This window comes from Pezoporus wallicus, unplaced genomic scaffold, assembly GCF_028554395.1.
Source record: "Pezoporus wallicus isolate ANWC-B61680 ecotype Strahan unplaced genomic scaffold, APGP_CSIRO_Pwel_v1 contig_2132, whole genome shotgun sequence".
Classification (NCBI taxonomy): domain Eukaryota; kingdom Metazoa; phylum Chordata; class Aves; order Psittaciformes; family Psittacidae; genus Pezoporus; species Pezoporus wallicus.
Window position 1 is genome coordinate 1,841,471 of NW_026637551.1, and position 22,844 is coordinate 1,864,314.

The window sequence follows — 22,844 nt, forward strand, 5'->3', positions numbered from 1 at the left end:
CCCAATGTGGACCGATACAGAGATGTTCTGGCTATGTTTCCACAGATATTTCCTTAAGGAAATGTTTCTGTTCACTGAATCCGTAGGGAGTATTTTAATAAGACAGACTCCCCTCCAGCATGGCCCATTAGTAAATGACAGTGTGACGTTAGTGTTGTTTCTCACAACAAAGACATTTTGGATTTTCTGTAGAAAAGCAAATTCACATTCCTAACTTTCCTCTAATCCTCCTGTCCCTCCTCAAAAAGCCTATGTCCACTTCTTAGCTCATACGTCCACTCTGCAGCCTATCTGTGGATGTTTCTCTTGTTGTTAAAAATCTTTGGAAAAAAAGACCCTCTGTTTCTTCATACAGTTTTAGTAGTTCTTAACAGTTATAGTGAACATTAACTGTAGTGTATATAATATGTGTCATTTCACTATTAGTTTCTTTCTATTGGTAAGGCAATGAGTCTGAAATTTAGCAAACCAAGTTTTATACGCACACACACACTCACACACACTAATGTCTCCATGGAGATGTATATATATTCAATATATCCTGCTTCCATTCACAGTCTCCTATTGAAACTTAGAATATTTGAAGAGTCGAGACAGGACAGAATTATTCAGTCATGGGTAAGCCAAGATGTTAAACAGCTCCATAGCTGGCCCTAGCTCATTCAAGGAAAAGCCAAGCTCTTTTGGGCTGATCATCTGCATCTCTTTAATTTTTTTTTAATGAAAGGTACACACCTTCCTCTGATTTTATTCTACTAAGAGAGTCAGTTTCTTTTAGGAAAGCAGTGACAACAGGCACCAAACAAAAAGGCAAACTATAGCTATTGAACAGAAATTTTATCAGTGACAACCACTCCTTAAGAAAACAGTCACCACCCATTAGTACAATGAAGAAAAATTAGCTGTAGCAATGTAACACCATGAATTTGCTGCTGCAACAATAACCCAAAATGGAGAGAACACACACTTTGTTATGATAGCATCAGGATTCAAAATAATTGGAACAAACGTGTTTGAGAGATAACACTCATAACGTAGAGAGATTTTACCATGGAATATTAAACTGCTCTACTACCTGCCTTGTCCTACCACTAGTCATATTCTTTAATAAAAAAAAGTATTTCCTTTTTCTCTTCCCCCCTTTTTTAATTTTTTTTTTCTTTTATTAAGAAACCACTCCTGCCTCAGCTGTTACAGCTGTGACTGCTGCTGGGCTAAGTAACTCTGCCATCTGCCAGGTGTCCTCCTAACTTAAGAGAAAACCAGTCACATGTGTCCATCCAGTAATAAATTATACTCTAGCTGCAGAAATACACAGGATAGTTCAGAAAAATGCACCATAGGATACTACTATGAATTAATTATAGATCTATAAGATTTTAAAAGAACACCTATCTACGACTTAGACATTTATAGTACCCTGCAAGTTCTGAGATTATCTTCATTTTTGTGAAGAATGATATTTAGACCTCACAACAGTGGCTCTAAAAGTGTGAGACCCAGTTGTATATCTTTTTCTTGCCTCAAATGCCTATTGAGGGGAAACTGTAACAGAAATCTTTTTTTCTGATGACGATGGTGAAAACAATTTGGCTTTCTTCCTTTTTTTTTTTATTTTTATGTAATTATGGAAGTTTTCTGTAGGCAGCTAAAGAAAACAGCAGTTATCTGTTCCTTCTCTTCTGCACTACTCAGTTCCTTAAAAAAACTTTATAGAGAATTCAATTCTTGCTTTTTCCTGTGACATATACTTTCTTATACAAGAGTTCCCACCTTAAACTGTACCACTAAATTTCTCCTCACTCTTCATAAGTGCTTTCTTCTTATGCATCCATTTTGTTTTGTACCTGTAGAAGAAGTGACACTGACGTGTCAGAGTGCATCAAGCTGTTTTGACAGAATCCAAACACTATATTAATTTTATTTTTTTGTCTTCAAGACATATTCCCCTGTATGTTAATTGTGCATGTACACATATACATGGTTAAGGATATTTACTGTTTTGTTAAAGTACAATATTGTATTATAATGAAGAAAACCCCCTAACTCAACAGACAAGCATGTGCTGGTAACATTTTTATATAGATAGACACAGGCATGATATTTCTCCTTTGTTAATGTAAGAGAACAAAATACAAACTAGAAATGTCCTTCAGCTGATGGTGACTGCCAAAGATACTATTATTATCTTATCCTAGGTCATCATTTTGAAATGGATAGATTAGAAAAAAATCTCAGGACAATGTCAGTCTAAATGCTGATGTTCTGATGCACAATTGCTCTGCAAAATGAGATCAAGAGATTCTGTGCTCTGGCTTGTAGACCCTTAATTTCTGATTAGATGACTGGAAGAAACTGTTATGTTCAGAGCAGATGACTGGAAGAAACTGTCTGAGTGTTGATGATTTCCAGGGACTGTGGCTCCAAAATGCATGTTAATTCTATTTGGTTTTGTGAGAAAACAAATGGGTTGTGTGGATATTCCTCTGAGGAATTCAGGTATTAGTATGAAGTTGCTTCTCGGAGAACACTTACAACTGGGAACATTGCAGTAACTGATGTTCCTTTCGCAGGGACAGAACACTTAAACCAGAAGCTGAGAATGGGAAGCCATGCTCTACAGCGTTTCACTAGACAGTTGAAGCAGACAATCACAGAGAAAGGAGTCCACTGCTTCTCCCCAGGATCCATGCTTGCACAAAAATCCCACTGCCATACAGTGCCCTGGAACAGGTTATTGGCTGCAGACATGATGCCTCTTGAAGCACTCTCTGGCTATCAGCTGCACTGTAACCATAGTAAGCCACTGAGTGCTATCTGACCCTTATGCATTAGTGTGCAACAATATATAAGGACTTGACTCACTGGATTACACATTTTGTTCCATTATTCCAGTACAGTAACCCCTCCCAATCCCCCCCATATATACTTATTTGCTTCCTATACACTTCCAATAATCACAGCTGCTGCACCAATGGTGCTCTCCCTTGCAAATACCTTGCCATCACAAAATCTAAGAAAATAACAAAGGGTTTTGTTCTCCACTGGAGACTGTATGATACTTGGGGTGTTTCTCATTAAAGAAAAGGTACATGTTTTAAAGCATGTCAGCAGCTGGAAAGATCTGGGCCTTTGAAAAGTTGTTTTCAGAAGGTGATGGATTTGCTTGTAAAAGAATCACTTAGAGAGTGGCTCAGTGTAGCTTTGAGATAAACCAGAGGATGAATTAGCTTTGTAACAACAGGACTTATAAGAGGGTTTAGTATTAAATATTAAACGTTTCTCCATTACAATCTTGAATGGGAATCTGGGTTTAATGGACTGATTTAACGAAATAACTATTCATGTGACCATGTGCAAGATCTCCATTACTGAACACAGAGCATCAGTCCTTTGCTCAAAGTTACATGTATAGCCCTTGGAGAGCCAGGGGAGGGGAGCCCCTTCCTGACCATTGACTTTACTTTTTTGGTGGAAGCTTAGAACAGCTTTTTTGGGAGCTGGAGAGGCCAGAGAGTGCCAACACCTTTACTTTCCAGAAACAAATCATAACAAATTAGGCAAGCAAAACCCTATATAATAGTTTATAAGACAGTTACCTCATAGCATTCTAAGGTTATTAACAATAACTTCCAAAAAATCAACTTGGATTTCTCTTAAAGAGATGCTAAAGTGGGCAGAAAGATCTCTAAAAGAAGTTAGTAACTACTAGATCCCACAGAGAACTTCAGAGGCTGAAAGGGAATGGAGTCCTCTTAAGGAAACTGGCCTTCAGATACCAAATCTAGCAGCAGCTTAATGGGAAGTTGGCACCTGGGTCTCACATTTTGCTTCAGAAAAGCCTAGTTTCTGGTCATTCAGTTCCTGCAAACTATTCTGAGTCTCTTCCCTAAATCCTACTAATTTTTGAGCATTCAGGGTTTATTCCATGAAAATCAGTTTTGAGCTGATCAGCATTTCTCTACTAATAGTTTCCAGACCCACGCTGTGAAAGTATGAAAAATCAGAGCAACTTAAGGCAGAAAATTTGTAATGAATTTTGCCTTGTGAGAGATTGGCACAAGGATTAAACTATTTAAACAGCAGAAAAATTGGTCTTAACAGACCAACAGACATTTAGAGACTTCTGTCTCTAGAAGGTTTTTAGTTAGTGTAAATTGGAATGTTGTGTTGGTTCACTTGAATTTACACTTACCAAAACTATCTAAGGATCTGGTCCTCTGTTACCAAGAGGTCTGGTTCTGCCTGTTTTTTATCTGTTTATTCTAGCACAATTAGCTGACTTCAGCTGATGCAGGTCAAGTTGCTGGTGTTCTGAAATCCACAGTTATATGCCTCTCTTTCTCAGTTACACCCACCAGAAAAAAAAACAAAACAAAAAACAAACCCCAAATGAAGCTTATGATGGTTCCCAACAATTTAGATAACTGGTGTTTCCCCTTTTATTTTCCAAAGCACCACATACAATACAGCTGAGTTTCATCTCTTGTGATGGTCAAGCAGCAATGGAAATAGTACTGAATCACTGTGGTTAATAAAGGGATAACTGACTGAAATCATCATTGCTGTGTTGTCTGGCTGATACGTGATGGATGAAATATTTTCTTGGGTCAGCATTTATTTCACAGTTTTTTCCAAAAGATATATTTATTAATGTTATGACTTAGGGAATCCTTAAGGTCCTTCAGGCTTCATCACAAAATTCTCATGTAACATAACAGCTCAAATGAGGTCTTCATAATTCACTACCTCTCCTGCACATCTTCCAAGCTCACAGCCGGTACCAGCTCCCACTAGGGAGGGGAGGGTGACGGAGCTGACATATGGTACACAGCTCAAGTGTGATGCTGACAGGGAAAAAGGTAGAAGGGAGTGATAAAACTGCCCTACCCTTCTTCAACAGAAAAATGATAGATTGGCTTATCCCATCTGAAACTGTGCCCTCTAAGTTCAGTTATTTCTCCCCCATTGTTTTATTTGAAGCAGTGTCATGAACCAGATGGGAGAAATTTCCCCAAACTAGCTGTGTACCCACATGGGTATGAATCATAGAATACCAGGTTGGAAGGGACCTCTAGGATCATCTGCTCCAAGTTTTTTTTGGCAAAAACATGGTCTAGACAAGATGGCCCAGCACCCTGTCCAGCCAAATCTTAAAAGTGTCCAATGCTGGGGAATCCACCACTTCCCTGGGGATATTACTTCAATGGCTGATTGTTCTCATTGTGAAAACTTTTCTTCTTGTGTCCAACTGGAATCTCCCCAAGAATAACTTGTACCCATTACTCCCCATCTTTTCCATGTGAGTCCTTGTAAAAAGGGAATCTCTGTCTTCTTTGTAGTCAGCCTTTAAACACTGGAACATGGTGATAAGTTCTCCCTTGAGCCTTCTTTTCTCAAGGCTGAACAAACCCAGGTCTCTCAGCCTTTCCTCATGTGGCAGGCTTCCCAGACCTGTGATCATCTTTGTGGCTCTCCTCTGGACCCTCTCCAGCCTGTCCACATCTTTTTGTATAGTGGGGACCAAAACCGAGCATGGTATTCCAGGTGTGGCCTGACAAGTGCTGACTAGAGTGGGATAGTGTCATCTACATCTCTGATGGTGATGCCTTTGCTGATGTAACCCAGCATCCTGTTGGCTTGCTTTGCAACAGCAGCACAGGGATCACGCATGTAGAGCTTCTTCTCCATCCCAGGTCCCTTTTCATAGAGCTGCTCTCCAGCCTGTGGTGTACTCCTGGATTATGTTTTCCCAGGTGCAAGACCTGACATTTGTCCTTGTTGACCTTTAGAAGGTTCTTGTTAGCCCACTCTTCCAGCCTATCCAGGCCATCCTGCAGGGTAGTTCTCCCTTGCAAAGTGCCCACCTCCCCACTCAGTTTGGTATCGTTGGCAAACTTCATCAGGGTATGCTTGATCCCATCATCCATATCACTTATGAAGATATTAAATATTAAATTATGAAGATATTAAATAGTGTTGGCCCTGGGGGACCCCACAGATGACAGGCTGCCAGTTTGAAAGGGAGCTATTTACCACCTCCTTGTGGGTGCAGCGTGTGAGCAAGTTCCCCACCACACAGACCACTTAGACTGTAACACATCAGTTTTTCTATGAGAATTCTCTGTGGGAGACTATAAAGAGACTTGGAGAAATCCAGGTAAACAATATCCACCACTTGTCTCACATCAATGAAGTGGATTACTTCATCATAGAAGGCGATCAAGTTTGTCAGATTATGAACAGCAGCTTCACAACCACATCAGACAGCTCTCTTAACAGCCTTAGGTGGAATACTGTTAGGCACTATTAATTTGTAGGGGTCAATCTACTACAATAGTTCACAATCCTTCATTGATGGGGGCTCTGTGTTAGCATCAACCTGGATTTTTGATCCCAAGGCATGGGACAAAACAGTGCTGGTAAAGACAGAGATGAAGAAAATATTGAGAACCTCTGCCTTTTCCAGCATTGCTTAACAGTGGTCCAATGTATTCCTTCTGTCTATACTTGTTGGTTATGTACCTGAAGAACCCTTTCTTATAGTTCTTGATACCTCTAGCCAATTTCAATTTGAGCTGAGGTTTTCATTTTCCAACTGCATCTCTGCACACCTTGGCAATGCCCTTGTAGTTCTCAGTGGGTATTCATCCATTTGTTCCGTCTCTGATACACTTCTCTTTTGGTTTTGAGCAGACTCAGAAACTCATAGTTAAGCCAAGGGTGTCTCTTGCTCTCCCTGCTTCCCTTAACTTTAGAGGAGGTGCAACCTACTGTCACATACATGATATGGGAGAAAATATCAGAATTGCTGCCATTTGAACAGACAACTCTAGGGACATGGACTTATCTTACACTGAGGTGTGAATTTTATTAGCAAATCTTCATAATTCTGTTAACAGTGCCCAGAAACACTTAAAGGTGGTGAAATAGTGTTTCACTATTTCAGTGTGGTCAGTGGTTCATGGCAACAATTGCTCTCTCAAGTGGTTACCAGGGAGGCCTCAGGAGCTAGCACAAGCTGACCTGCTCTGTTTTAGAGGTCAGGAGATCCTAGCAATATGGATGTTGGTTGCCCTCAGAGACAACTTAACATTGCTAAAATTATTCATATATTATAGTCGATATCACAGTATCACAGTATACTAGAGATTGGAAGGGACCTCAAAAGATCATCTAGTCCAATCCGCCTGCCGGAGCAGGAACACCTAGATAATGTTACACAGGAATGTGTCCAGGCAGGTTTTGAATGTCTCCAGGGAAGGAGACTCCACAACCTCCCTGGGCAGCCTGTTCCAGTGTTCCGTCACCCTCACTGAGAAGAAGTTTCTTCTCAAGTTTAAGTGGAACCTCTTGTGTTCCAGTTTGTACCCATTACCCCTTGTCCTATCATTGTTTGCCACTGAGTAGAGCCTGGCTCCATCCTCGTGACACTCCCCCTTTATATATTTATAGACACTAATAAGGTCACCCCTCAGTCTCCTCTTCTCTAAACCATAGAGACCCAGCTCCCTCAGTCTTTCCTCATAAGGGAGATGCTCCACTCCCTTAATCATCTTAGTTGTCCTGCGTTGGACCCACTCCAGCAGGTCCCTGTCCTTCTTGAACTGAGGGGCCCAGAACTGGACACAATATTCCAGATGTGGTCTCACCAGGGCAGAGGGGAAGGAGGACCTCTCTCGACCTACTAACCACCCCCCTTCTAATACACCCCAGGATGCCATTGGCTTTTTTAGCCACAAGGGCACAGTGTTGGCTCATGGTCATCCTGTCGTCCACTAGGACCCCCAGGTCCCTCTCCCCTACACTGCTCTCTAACAGGTCGTTCCCCAACCTATACTGGAACCTGGGGTTGTTCCTGCCCAGATGCAGGACTCTACACTTTCCCTTGTTATATTTCATCAAGTTATTCCCTGCCCAACTCTCCAGCCTGTCCAGGTCTCGCTGGATGGCAGCACAGCCTTCTGGCGTGTCAGCCACTCCTCCCAGCTTAGTGTCATCAGCAAACTTGCTGATAGTACACTCAATTCCCTCATCTAAATCATTGATGAATATATTAAATAATACCGGTCCCAGTACTGACCCTTGAGGCACTCCACTAGTTACAGGCCTCCAACTAGACTCCGCCCCATAGACTACAACTTTCTGGCTTCTCTCCTTCAGCCAGTTCACAGTCCACCTCACTACCTGATCATCCAGTCCACACTTCCTCAATTTAGCCATGAGGATGCTGTGGGAGACTGTGTCAAATGCTTTGCTGAAGTCAAGGTAGACCACATCCACCGCTCTGCCATCATCCATCCACCGTGTTATTTCCTCATAAAAGGCTATGAGATTGGTCAAGCATGATTTCCCCTTGGTGAAGCCATGTTGACTGCCCCTGATAACCCTCTTATCTGGACAATGACAAGTGGGAAAGGTTTATCTCACAGAGGCAAAAGGATGCTTAATCTAAATAAATTTCACCAGATGCTCTGTCTCAGGATTTCTTGCTATTGCTTTTGATGCTACTACTACTGGACATCCTTACAGTGATGCTTAACACACATCTCTATCAGCTTTCTCTTCGAAGTCACAGATTTGTCTGTTTGCCTTGGTCTCATTCCTTGACTTGAGCACTGAGCAGTTAACCCAAAACACCCTGGTCTGGGAGCACCGTCTGACTTCTTCTTGGGTGTGCACTTTCATCTCCTGCAGGAGCTGACGGTCCACATAGCCTTCCCACTCCCACTCCTGCTTTTTTCATCCAGTGGAGCTGTCAAAATGGAAGAGCTGGAAATTTTCAGCCCTTTACCTCCAACCTACTCATATGCTACTTGTTTTCCTCTGTTAGTGAAAGAAAAAAGAGAGGTGTTAAGAAAGAGAAAGCAACTGCCCTAGGAAGACATCTGTGTTGACAACTAAGAAAAAAAAGCTCTTTAGTGTTTAATTGCTAGTTCTGGTTGAAGTACGTGCCAGGTGAAGTATATTTGCCTAACACAAAGTCAGTTACACCAATATTTTGACAAAGATAAAGAAGTGGCTGCTGGGTAAAGGTTCTGTGGTCTGAATTTCTAAATACACAGAAACAATTATCTTCAAAATTGTATTAACAGAAAAGTAAGTTTTTTAAGTAGACAAAAAGATATCTATAAGGCAATTTCTTACTTGTTTCTTCTGTTACATATATTGCAAGAAATGTCAAAGAACCTTATGGGGATTTTATTTGGGTTTGTTTTCATTTGTCCATTCAGTTCAAGTTCCCTCTTAATTACTATATCATGGTCTTAAACATCTGAAGAATGAGGATTAGATACACTGGAAATACTGATACAATGTTAACTAGCATAACAAAGGCTATGCTATGAAAATAACACAAAATGGAATAGTTTCAATAGTATGAGTCTGCTTTTAAGTCAGGATGTTGAAGAAATCTTTCACAAGTATAATTAATTTGTAAATGCTTGATTTGTACAAACTTGATCTGTCCAGTCATCAGAAACAGACTATTGCTCTTGTACACTTTGTTTTCATGACAATATTTATACAGAAAACAATTTTATTATCAATCTACACATCTACCCTCCGATCAGATTGCGGCTGCAATGCCAAACAAAGACAAATGGAAACCCATATTCTACATTTCTAGCAGAGGGAAAGGGCTTAAGTGAATTATTCTTTGACATTAATAAGATAACACGTGGGCTTTGTAACAAACAGCAACTTTGAGAGTGATACTGTGGATGGAAGGTTAGGGGAGATGGATTTTAATATCATCAGAGCTCCCTGCTTGCAGATAAATGTTCCTGAAGGCAGAATTATATCAGGAAAGAACTTGACTTTGTCCATCATTTGCTAAACAAAAAGTTATAAGGAATCAAAACCAAAAGCCCTTAGACTTTAAGGCTAGAAAGCTCTGAACTTCGTAAGACCCAGCACTGACTCATGAGTTTCCATGGCAAAATTTTCACCTATATCTGTAGGACACTATTGAGCCTTTAGAGGCTATCTGTCCTTTACCTCCTTGTATTTCAGTGAATTATTCTGCACCTAAAAGAAAGAAAAAAACCCAACCCAAAACCACAACGTAAAACCAAATCCAAAACCAAACCAACCAACCAAAACAAAAACCAACCAAACCAACCAACCTCAAGCCCACTTAGCTGAGCTCTCCAGGCTTTCTAGACCAAAATACAAAACACTTTTTTCTCAAAAATGTGACCCTGTGTATAACATTACATCGTAGTGATCCACTGGGACAGGCTGCCCAGAGAAGCTGTGGCTGCCCCATCCCTAGCAGTGTTCAAGGCCAGGTTGGATGGGGCTTCGAGCAGTCTGGTCTAGTGAAAGGTGTCTCTGCCCGCGGCAGGGAGATGGAACCATATGAGCTTTAAGGACCCTTCCAACCCAAACCCAAATGTTCTATGATCTGTAATAGGAAACTATGGTATTCAAATCACATAGGGGGAATATGTGTAAATGTTAAACATGTAAACATTTTTTAGAATAGGCTTTAAATTCTAGCAACAGAAAAAGAGCAACAACAGAAAATCCTCAAATTTACCCTTCATATTTGTTAAATATCACACTTCAGTATCTCTTACTCCAGCAGTGGTTGCCAGGCACTACACAGCACCTGGGTAACTGAGAACCTCTGCTTTCTGATCCAGCAAGGATTTTATTCCCTGAGTATATCCCACCTTCTTCTATCAACAAAAGATTGTCTCAATGTATGGGCTTTTCAGGAACTACTAGTGCCCTGAAATACTGATTCCCCAACAAAAACATCAAAGCACCATGAACTGTCAAATATAAAAGGAATCCAAGAATGTCAGTGGATTTTAAAGCAGTTGGAAGAAACGTGTTTTATTTGAAGAAACTTGTCCTTCCAGGGCTGAATTTCTTGGATGACTGGGAACACCATCAGGGAGCATGTCAGAGAAGCAAGAACTGCTTTATCCATGTTGGAGCATATTCTCCTGCCCTATAGCAAGGCTGAGAGCCTGTGACATGCATGGAGTGCAGCTGCTCTCTCATGTTGGTCTCATGCTGGCCCTGTGCGCATAGTACATGCCTCCTGTGTAGCTCTTTTCATGAACAAGTGACAAGGTATCCCCAGGTATCACTTCACAAAGGGACAAAGGCCACCATTTTACATTAAGGAAACACTAGTGAATGGATCTAGACTAAGAGTAAATCTTTGCCTTCCAGGACTCTTTCTAATCCTGGGTCAGCTCAGTGACACGCTATAGAATATGATCCACAAACCACCAGGAGTGGTAAAAATTGCAGGAAAAGCGACCAGTGATGGGGAGCAGCAGGAATGTGTTAAATGGACATTTATGTCAAAACAGTACTATGAAACTGTGGTCTTAGAGGGTTTCCCAAGAGCTGCCTGTGTGGGAAAAGGTTCCCTGATTCAGAGGAGGCAGGGGACAGGAGAAAACGTCTGTTATCTGCCAGCTGCACAAATCAATGTTTCACTTTCTTTCCACCCTGCACATACCTCTGCATCAGCAGTTGCTCTATTCCCTAAACCTTAGCATTTATCTTTTGCCACCCTTCCTTTTGTCATTCCTCACAGTGATCCTGTTACTCCTACTCCCATTAATCAACACTTTTCTTCAACCTCTGCTCCTCCCTCTCCCCTCCTCCCTTTTCATCCATGCATAGCCGTTCTTTCTCTTGTGAAATCTTCAAAGTCTTTTCTTCACCCCCTTTCCTCTCCACTAACAGAGTGAGTACATGTCATTTATTTTCTTCGAGGAAACAATCTGAGTCCCTTCATAAGTCTAAATTGCATTCAGGTTAGACTTTTCCCCACAATAATTAAGAAATTCCCCTTTTGACAGCAAGAATTTGTAACAACAGTTTTTTTTTCTGCATCTTCAAAGACCTGATTACTGCCAGCTGCAAAATGACCTATAGCAGTGCCATTTTGGGTTCACCAGCTGAGCCACCAGACTTGAAACCTTTCAGCTGCTTGGATGGTGAATGTGATGGTGCAACCCATTTGGTTTGTGACTCCATCTTGCTTTTTTTCCTGAAACATCAACTTTTTTGAGAATACTAATTTTCTCATAATTTCTCAAAACATAGGGGCTCAGAAGGGGCACAAAACTGCGTATTAGGTGGGGAAAACCTCAACTGTATGAGGCCAGTTTTAGGCACCCGTGGGGCTTGAACCCTCAGATCTACAGTCAAACATAGTAGAAGAATTTGTGAGCCACAAGACAGCCTCTGTACCTAAGGTGGTAGGGGCAGACTGTCAGAGCAGACCCTTCTTCAAGGATCAACAAAACCATCCCACCACAAATCTGAAGCAGGTCAAATACTGAGACTCTCTTAATTAAGAATTTTGCATTAAAAATAATTTTAGTAAAAGAAATTGAAAAATAAAGATTATTAATAAGAGATGGATGCAGCATATATGGATTTCTGCTGTAATACTTACTGGTCGGTGTATTTCACAAGTCAGTCTAATGTTCATCGCAAAATTTACCTTTTGCTGCAAAATTGTGCACTTGCTATGTAACATTTTATTTCAAAGTCATTAGCTGTTGAACTGAAATTTCTGAAACAAGAGCAAAGTCATGTAGGAAAGTCAGCCTTCTTAAAGAAAAATGACTAAAAAATGATAATTCTTTAATATCAATACAGATATCATTTTGATTGTTAATAATTTTACGGGAAGCATAAACCTAACATGTTTATTCTACAATTTCAAACTTTCTTCTGGTCTTTTCTGGAGCCGTAAGTCTATTCTATCCCCTCCTTGTATGCTAAAGTCACTGAAAATGATACAGAGTACTTCTCCGTTCCCAGTCCAAAACACTGGGGTGCACTGAAAGCCAAGAACTTAAGACAAACAGGTTAAAACTTAATGCAAAATTATGTAACACTAGGGTTATAGTTTGAGTCATACTCTTTATTTTCACATTAAATACAACAACAGTTATCCTTGCAACTTTGTTTGAAGATATCATAGGGACAATAACTTGCTGTGTATGAATGTAACAGTAATCAACAGACTAAAAAAAATTAACAGGTTGTCATGAAGTTAGGTGCCACTTTATGCCTAGTACTTAGGTACAACTGCTGGGCATGTATGCTGTAGATCTACACAAACACATGCACATGCACATTTGCAAGCACCTTGCCTGTATCCTTAAGAAACCCAAAGACTGTCTTGTTTTATTTGGCTACTACTTAATGTGAAAATATATGTAGAATATGAAGAAAAGCACAGAAATATTTAAGTCACACCCAAGCCTCTCAAACTTGTAATGCTGTAACTCATCATTATTCATTGAGGTGGATCTGATAGCTGGATGAAGGAATATTTTCTTTTCTTTTCTCAGCCACTTCAATTCCAAGTATGGGGACAGAATGAAAGACACCATTATTCTTTCAGGAAGTCAAAGCCAGAAGCTGTGAAAACCAATATATTCACATCAAATAGCTTATAATTTGTGCTTTCATATCCTAACTTGGGACAATGACACATACAATGTCTGTGCTGTTGTGAATAAAGTTGGGCCTTTTTTGGGTTGAAAACTGCTGGTTTAGGTTGTTTTCATCTTTTTTTTTTTCTGTATGTGCATGAAGAATTCTCTCTTTTAAAAAAATTATTCAAGTACATGCTGAAATTGAATCATGCTATTCTTACATAATTTTTCATTGGATTGTTGCAACCTATAAAGAAATCCAATTAAATTTCCCTTGCAGGCACAGAGCTTCATTCAGCACACCTTTATAAAGCTGGTTTGCTGTATTTTATGGCATGTCTATGAATTGAGAAGCACAGAGGCCCTGTTCCATTCCTTGTTCTGTGCGACATGTTGTAGAGAGAGACAATCCTATCTTTCAAAGAGCTGTATTATCAGAAAACATAAAGACTTTGCCATCATTTCTGCTGCCATGGTTTAGAATACGCATGTGCCAGTGCATTTGTAGAACAGTTCCGAACACTGTACAGTTCACATATTACTGTCTGCATCTGTGATTTTCACCTTCCTTATACGAAGGACATATGATTTAATGTTTTATTCTATGCTAAAGATTAGGTACAGATTATCTGTTGAAGATAAGGTTAGCAGGAGCCCTTTTTAGAATGGTATTCTGGTTTCCCAGGCTGCAGAAGCAGAGTATACTCTTTTCCTATCTTAGGGAAGCAGACTGCAAAATTTACAGAGTTAGATTACATAGCAGTGGGATTGCTGTACTATTTGTCTGTGTGTCTTGCTGTTGATTTAAATATCTCATGATGATCCAAGTGATCAGCAGACTCACTTTACAACGGCAATGCTTACCTTCATCCATGGGCACAGCAAGGAAACACACAGAGCCACCTTCATTCAGCATTGGACTTTGCCAACAGTGGATGTAAGCACTGTATATCCTGCATGTGAGGAATAGTCCAGGTTGTACAATAAGACTGCTCCAGCTTGGTCAACCTGCTTGTTTTTATTGCTGAGAAAGATGTGGTAAACTATGTTCTGCATGCTCTGGGCACTTTCAGTATAGGAAATTATTGATTGTGGTAAGGACCAGGGGTATTTATCTACCTGCTGGCATATATCTGGCCCACATGGCTAATGAAGTTAATTACAAATGCCTCCTTTCACCTCCTTAGACCTCCATATCCTGGAGTTGGAAATAACCTGTAAGATCCAAATTATAAACACTATGTGGAATGTAGAGATGATAAAGATCAACCACTATATCTTCCTGTTAATGTGGAATTGATTTCTGTGCTATATTTCCTGATGTTTCTCCAATCTAATTTAAATGTTCCCAAGTGTTCTTTTCCCTTGAGAAATTACTCCACTGTCTAATGTTATGGTGATGGGCAAAGTGTATTCCAGATCTAGTTCAAGAACTGAAACAAATATGTATGTAAACTTAAGAAAAAAAGCAGTATCAATCACATGTTTAAAATCACACATATGTTCCAGTGCTACGAATAGTCTCACTGCCTGGGATTTTCTTCCTATAGTCAATCTAAATTTTTCTTCTTTTAATTTATTCTCATTACTGCTCTAGTTATACCCCTGTAACTAAGCTGAATAATTAATTGACATTTTCATTTACTTCAATTGGAGCCATTCACACATATCAGAGGACAAATTTTATCCCTTAATAAAGAAATGAACTATTGTCTCACCAAGCAGATACTGGAAATGCCAGCCTACACCCGCTTACACAAGAGAATTGAGAGCTAACTGCAATGATCCTTTGTCCCAAGGGTCATCTCTAAGGGTGGTATTCTACTGATTCTTTACAAACTCTGTCTAACCCTATAGTTTAAGACAAGTCAGGGCACTCACCCTAAAGCCATTTTCACAGAATGTTTTTACATTGCTTTAACATAACCTGAGTTTAATCTCATTTGTATCGTGGTTAGCGTGGACGTGTTTTTTCATTTTCCGGAAGTATGCTAACCAGATGTGCTCTTGACCATCTGTTACCTTATTTTCCATCACAGAAGTCCACCCCTCCTAACTAAGTCAGGACTGGACTAGTAAAAGCCACTTGGAGCAAGTGTTTCACAGAAAATTGATCTTAAAAAGATATTCATTTGGATCCTTTTTTCTATAGTCTTTACCAATTAATCCAATGTAATTTCACAAATTCAGGGGATCAGTGACAAAACAAGAGAAATAGGTAAGAGAACAGAGTAATATATGTTGAATGGTAACAAGAAAAAAGGGAGATTTTTTTCACTTATTTAGTGGAAAATTTCAGGCAGTTATGTAACCAGAAATTATTTCAGACTCAAATAGTTTGTTTCAGTTACTATTCTATCAGAAAAAGCAAATAGGAACAGTCTGAATTCAGTGCATAACATCAGAAAGTGTCCTTGAAGATGGTATAGTCATTAAACTGGTCAAATGTCACTGAGAAAGCTGTGTTTATATTTAGCGTACATTTCCATGGGCAGAGGAAAACTTCCTTGGAAGGAATATCGCCAAGGACAAACATGACTCATAGCAGACTTTAATAATGTCGGAGATGGAGGGCTTGCCTTTTTTTTTTTATTCTCAGAGGATGAATTTAGTATGGGCCTGGGCTGCTTTCTGACTTGCAGGGCAGCATTTGGTGGGGAGGACAATTATGGACAGTGGGGAAAGCAGTGCATCTCTACCAGCTGAATGCAGGTCTGGGGGCTTGATCGTCCTCAGACCATGCACACACTGTCACTAACTGTTTCACCTTAGACTGTTTTCAAATAAGAGTTCAAATCAGGGGCTTAGAACCAAACCAGAAGAGAGAACTCTAATCCTTATCCAGAGGTGTCCTGGGGCAGACTCTCTGTAAGCCTGCAAAGGATATGGCTTGTCTCTGCTCTCCTTGCCTCAATGGATTTGAACACCTGCCCCTGCGGACTTCCCTTCTGAAGCCAGCACCTGAGAACATCAAAACATTTCTCTGGGGCCATGGAGCCATGTAACATGTAGGTGTGATGAGCCATGCAGGCAGGAAGAGTAAAGAAAACATCTTAGGTGGGAGCACATGTGATACAGAACCTGCTGCTTTACATTTTCACTTCAGATCTTTTAGCTGGGTAAAATGACACCAAGCTAAAGTGAAAGATGAATAAGTGTTGCAGTTCAACCTGCCTGCAGCATATGACAGAGTAGCTCCTGAACTTCGAGATTTGAATCTCCAACTTTTCCCACTGTCTAACACCATGGCTACACATGCTTTCAGAGTTCGTAAATTTTCCTTTTTAACTTTCCAGGTCTGAATGGCAAACCATCTCTTGCTTTGATAACCACCAGAGGTCAGCAAACCACACTCCAGGAACTGTTGGAGAGGTGCAATAACTTAGTGGGGTAGGGGTCATGTGTTTTGCTTTGTTTATTCCAAGTGCTGTGGTCAGTCCTGGTTTTGGAGTTTGAGCAGGTGATTGCATTGCCAGTGGCAAAGAACTAGCTGTGTGTCACTCAACCCTACTGCAAGGGTAGAACCACTGTGCTTTATTGTGCTCGCCACAGGTCCCTATAGGCAACATCCTTGGCAATAGCTTGAATTGTATAAAAGCAGCCCAAACTAGGAATATTCAAAAATAGCAATACCACCCCATTTTGATTGACTTCTAGATGAAAGGAGTTTCCAGGCTCTCTAAACTGCCTCTCATCCTGGGCCATGGTGAAATGGTGTCCCAGTGGAGCTTGGGTACCCACTGTGTTGAGTAGGCTAGAAAGGAATGGGAAAGATGAATTATTTCTTCCGCCTCCCCCATTCCCAGAGTGAGATTCTTAGGAGAAAGAATTACATAGGGTTAGATGACAAAACTGTCTCATTGCTGGTTCCTGGCTCAGATCTTGCTTTATATTTTTCCTATGCCAATTGGCCCAATGGGGAATTCTGATTAAGGGCACATCTATGTTCAGGGCATATAAATATTCCTTTCCATTGCTAGAAAGTGGACTGAGAATCAGCTGAAAGTGTAGCTTAAAAACATACAGGAGTGAATTGAACTGAATAAACATGTAGCTAAATGGAAGTCTTTTTGACTCTGTAGAAAGATTTAGAGATAGTATGTAGCAGTTGGAACCCTGTTAAAAGATATAGGAGGCTGCAGGAGAAGAAAGGGGGAGGGGGCAGCAGGGCTGAGAAGATTTCTCTGAAATGTGTTCTGCATGCTCTGAAAGAAAAATGTGTGCAATTTGGACCCCAAATGCAGGCCAGAGCGACAGTATCTAATAGGAGAAACATGATTTAGAGGTCGGTTTATAAACTAAACAAATTTACTGAGTTCCATAAATGAATCTCATGGCAAGATCCAATTTTTTTTCAAAGGTGGATAAAAAATATTGTATGTTAAGGGGGGAAATCGAGACGGTTTTTAAGCTGATGTCCTTAGAAATATATGTATATAGTCTTTTTTATAGCCCTTGGCATATAAAATAAGTCATTATTCTAAATAGAAAAATATTGATGATGTCATAGGAGCCATTGCCGGACACATCAAGCTGATCTGATGAACTGGGAAATCAATAGATATTTTCCAAACGAGATGGCATTTCTTTAATTGGTTGTGTGAACACGATATACTGCAGAGGGCAAACATTTAAAGTTAATTTTCATTTGGTTTGGATTTCTCCATGTGTTTTTCTATTATTTCTTTATGTAGAATTTAATTTTTTGTGATGTATTAAGGATTGCTTCTTCTGTTTTCTTGCATATAAATTCCTCATCAGAACAGATAAAGTAGCACCTATGGATTGTAGATATTCAAAGTATATCTACAGTATAGCTTTGAGAGCTATTTGAATATCTACCAAGATTGGAAAGTATTGAAGATTTCACTCAATAATCACCATGCTCCTTTAGACCGCTTGAAATCTGTTGAGCCGAGCAAGTCTTTTAATGTAATTCCTATCACAGATAAAAAAAAGTTGTCCTTACGTCCCATAGCAAGCGAACATCAGAATTTGGAACAGAAATCTTGGCTGCTTTTGCTTTAAACTAATCACCAGGCTATGCAAATGACATTAATTTTTTTAATATGTAAATAATACACCTAAATATTTGTAGAATGCTCTTGACTGTAGCACCTAAGTGCTGAGTGTCTGCCACTTATTAGGAATACTGATGGGAAGTCAATTTTTCAGCTTCTGTGGAGGAGAGACAAAAGGCAAGATACACGTTTTCATCTTTTAATTAAGGAAATTTAGGAGAGCCATAGTGCAACTTTCATGGAGACCAGACTTCTTTCCCAGTTCTGTCTGGAAAAAAGAATGCCTTTTTGCTGCTGTAAGGACATTAAAAAGCCAGTGGTTACAGCCACAGGCCAAATGATCAAAACTAAGCTAAAATTTTGCACCTTTAAAATTATAAAAATGCACATTAGTGTTCACAAAATGTGGCCATCTTAATTTATAGTGCAAATAATTTCTGAGCTGACTGCTAACATTTCACGTGCAAACACCTTGGAGAGCAGATGTGATCCTTGCTCTTACACAATTCATAGAAATAATTTTCCTGGCTATAACTTGAAAAGCTGGATTCATATTTTGTAACAAAAAAGGGTTGTTGGCTTGAGCTTGGCAAATACTTGGTGACCTTGATGAGTTCAGCCATCTCCACATCCTTGGGTGCAGTGTCTGACAGATAAATGTTAAGTTTCTTGCCCTCAGTAAATTGCAAAGCTTTTATTTCTTCCCAGACTATGAAGGTAGGAGTCCTTTCTTCTGAACTTCTTAAGTAAAATTCCCTAAAAGAATAACAGCTGAATTCCTCTCTTATCTCTTGTTTATTTTTAATGCACCTTGGCTGCATTTTGCTGGGCATGTTGTTCTGTATGTGGAACAGAGATTTAATATCATTTCTTGAATGTTTAACACCACTCCTTTGGAAAGAAACCCATTCTCTTAACTGTTCTGAAAAAAGCAGCAGGAGCTGTAATTCTTGAGTGGCTCTCAGTAAAACTACAGATTCTTTTTCCACCAGGGAACAGAGGAGGAAGGTTATGTGGTACGCGGAAAAGGCCAATATTTGTCGTAGTCAATAATCACATGGATGAACACGTACAGTAACTTCATAAATAGCATTACAGGTGGATGTCAACAAAAGTTTTTCAGCTTACTTCAAAATCACAGGCTTAGAAAGATGACTCAGACTTATATAAATCTGTTTCTCCATTGATTCTATGGATTTTGCATTTCTCGTGCGATTTCTGAGGTATGGGAACAATAAGTGAACAATGAGGTGTGGGGCACTATGAAGACCTTGCTGCAATTCAAGGAATGAGGTAGGAGATGGACTGATAGTTTATGAATCACAGATCTGTTACGTGCTTCAAAGAGAAGTATTTTTAACCACGTCATCCACAGGTATGTCTCTTACTTCATTGTGCCATCCAAGAGAGGTAAAATTATAGCTCACCTCTCTTCATACTTCTGCTCAAGGCATGTTCAGTGTAACTGCTAAAGGTGTGCACAAGACACAAGGGTTAGTTGTTGCTTCCCTTTAACTCTTCTTAGATATGCTTGGGTGCCTAATCAGTCAAATGATTGACTTCGTAAAATGTGCTATATGTGGTGACTTGTCATCATTGTTCCTGCTCTCTATGTAGATGATAAAAATCTCAGTGGGAAAACAATCTAAAGAAAACAATGAATAAATCTCTCAAATTCCAGAGGCAATGATCATGCATCCAAGAGTTAGGGATGTCTCAGCTCTGTCAACAAATTATCCATCAAAATACTTGCAAATTATGGGAAATAGAACTTTACAATTAACTGTGGAGTGCCTGTGTCACTTGCTCTTGTAAGATAATTTGTTATATCTTTTGAGCACAGTAACTTAGGCTGACCTTTACAGCTGAAATAACCAATGTAGGATTCCCATTCAAAGCTGAATCTCAGCAGTTTCCAATACACCATCATCAGCAGGATCCTCCAACCTCCTCTTCCTCGGGATTTTTCACTTCCTCAAGTGAAAAGTGCTCTTAAATTCATGCAGTCCTGCTGCCTGAAGCCCTGGACCCCAGCTGTGCTGGGAATCAAGCATCAATCTTTCATGTGCAACAGGCTGTACATGTGAGGACTTTCATATAATATTGATGAGATTAAAGGGTCTTCTTGACTGATTTGAAAACTTAAAATAGAGAAATAGGATTAAAAATTCTTGCTACTGTTTCGAAAGGGAAGTATTTCACCCTTCCTTCCTTCCTTCCTTCCTTCCTTCCTTCCTTCCTTCCTTCCTTCCTTCCTTCCTTCCTTCCTTCCTTCCTTCCTTCCTTCCTTCCTTCCTTCCTTCCTTCCTTCCTTCCTTCCTTCCTTCCTTCCTTCCTTCCTTCCTTCCTTCCTTCCTTCCTTCCTTCCTTCCTTCCCTTCCTTCCTTCCTTCCTTCCTTCCTTCCTTCCTTCCTTCCTTCCTTCCTTCCTTCCTTCCTTCCTTCCTTCCTTCCTTCCTTCCTTCCTTCCTTCCTTCCTTCCTTCCTTCCTTCCTTCCTTCCTTCCTTCCTTCCTTCCTTCCTTCCTTCCTTCCTTCCTTCCTTCCTTCCTTCCTTCCTTCCTTCCTTCCTTCCTCCCTTCCTTCCCTCCCTCCCTCCCTCCCTCCCTCCCTCCCTCCCTCCCTCCCTCCCTCCCTCCCTCCCTCCCTCCCTCCCTCCCTCCCTCCCTCCCTCCCTCCCTCCCTCCCTCCCTCCCTCCCTTCCTCCCTCCCCCCCTTCTTTCCCCCTCCCTTCTCTTTCTCTTTCTTGCTTTTCTCTCCCTCCTTCCTTCTTTCCTTCTTGCTTACTCTTTTTCTCTTTCTACTCACATGTTTACTATGTATTCAAGACTGCCCTATCAAAGGAATTATTAATTAGACAATCATTTAGATATTGGATTTAATTTCATTTTTTTCTCAAATATTTATGAGACATGCATATTTATGGAAATGTTCATTTTGTAATCTGTAAACCTACTTTATGAGTTTGCAGTAAGAATTTGGTCTTGCCAGGTTTTTGCAAAATCCTATGGCTAAATCTGACCTAAATCTGTTAAATATTGACTCCAGACCCGTCAGGCAGAAATATTATTCTGGTAATAAAACAACTCTACTAAAGATCATTGATATTATAAGTGAGATAACTTCACAATGTGTGCATCAGTGTTTATTTTAATGAAAGGGATTTCTTGGCACATTGTCATCTAAATGTTTTACAATGGAAAAAAAATTAGACATGTTAAAATCAGTCTGTAATAGGACTTGTGATTTTATTTTTGAGACTTCATTAACTAAAAGTGTATAAATGGAACTGCATACAGTAAAGCACAATAATTTATTCTAGAAATTAGCAAGCCCACGTTCCACCTATAAAATCATTCTCTGTGATGTGCGACTAGCCTTTATTTCAATGGCCTTGATTTATAGTTAGAGTTTGTTTTATTTTCAAGGGATAGCGATTGGGAAGCAGCCGGACAGAGCTATTAAAGCTGTTGTGCACAGCAATTTTCAGAGGTTTATTAATTCTTGCAGAGAATAAGCCATTGAACTGTATATTTTTCAATGCAAAAACACCTTTGTAAAAGGAGGGTTTCTTGATGAATAGATGTAGACAGCGCAAAATAAAACATATGGTTGGTTGTTGTACGAACTTAACCATTTGTGTTTAGCCATGTTATCAGTTGAAAAGACTGATCAAAATGCAGATTCACATTTAGCAGTCATGTAATTCTACTGACATTGGTGGGTTTGGCCACAAGTTTTCCTTGACGCTCTCACTGATGCTTTTTTTTTTTTTTGTATAGAAAAAAAGCCCCAGATTATTACAGAGAAGAAAGACAGTAAGAATAACTTAATTCCAGTGAACAGAAGGCATAAATGTTCTCTAAAACAGAAATGCTGATATTTTTAGATAAATTAAGTTGGAACCTGGTTTTGTGGCTTATATATGGAAGTGAATTCTAATTAAAACCATTCTAATTAAAGAGTATTTCACTTGGTAAATCCATTAAAAACAAAATTGTGTGTCAGCTACTCAAAAACTGCAGAATTTGCTTAAAAAGCATTTGTTTATTTTATTCTCTCTCACACAAGGTTTTCTTATATGCCTTGTTTCTGAACATGTCAGCTGCTCTTGGGTCAAAAATTTTGAGGACTTCAGAGAGAATGGATCTTGGGAGCACAGATGTGTTCAGGTCACATGCCATCCACCATATATGAGCCAGCCTTCTTGGTCACAAATGAGGTGTCAGGTTCACCTACTTTGAATGCTGAGAACACTGAAGTGACAGACATTTACTGATGTTTTGGACAGACTTGCAGTGCTGTGGGCCATGCTATAAGCTCTCTCAGATTACAAAGATCATGCAAAAGGCTGAGTCTTCTCTAAAGTTACCATTAAAACCACTGAAGACCACAGGT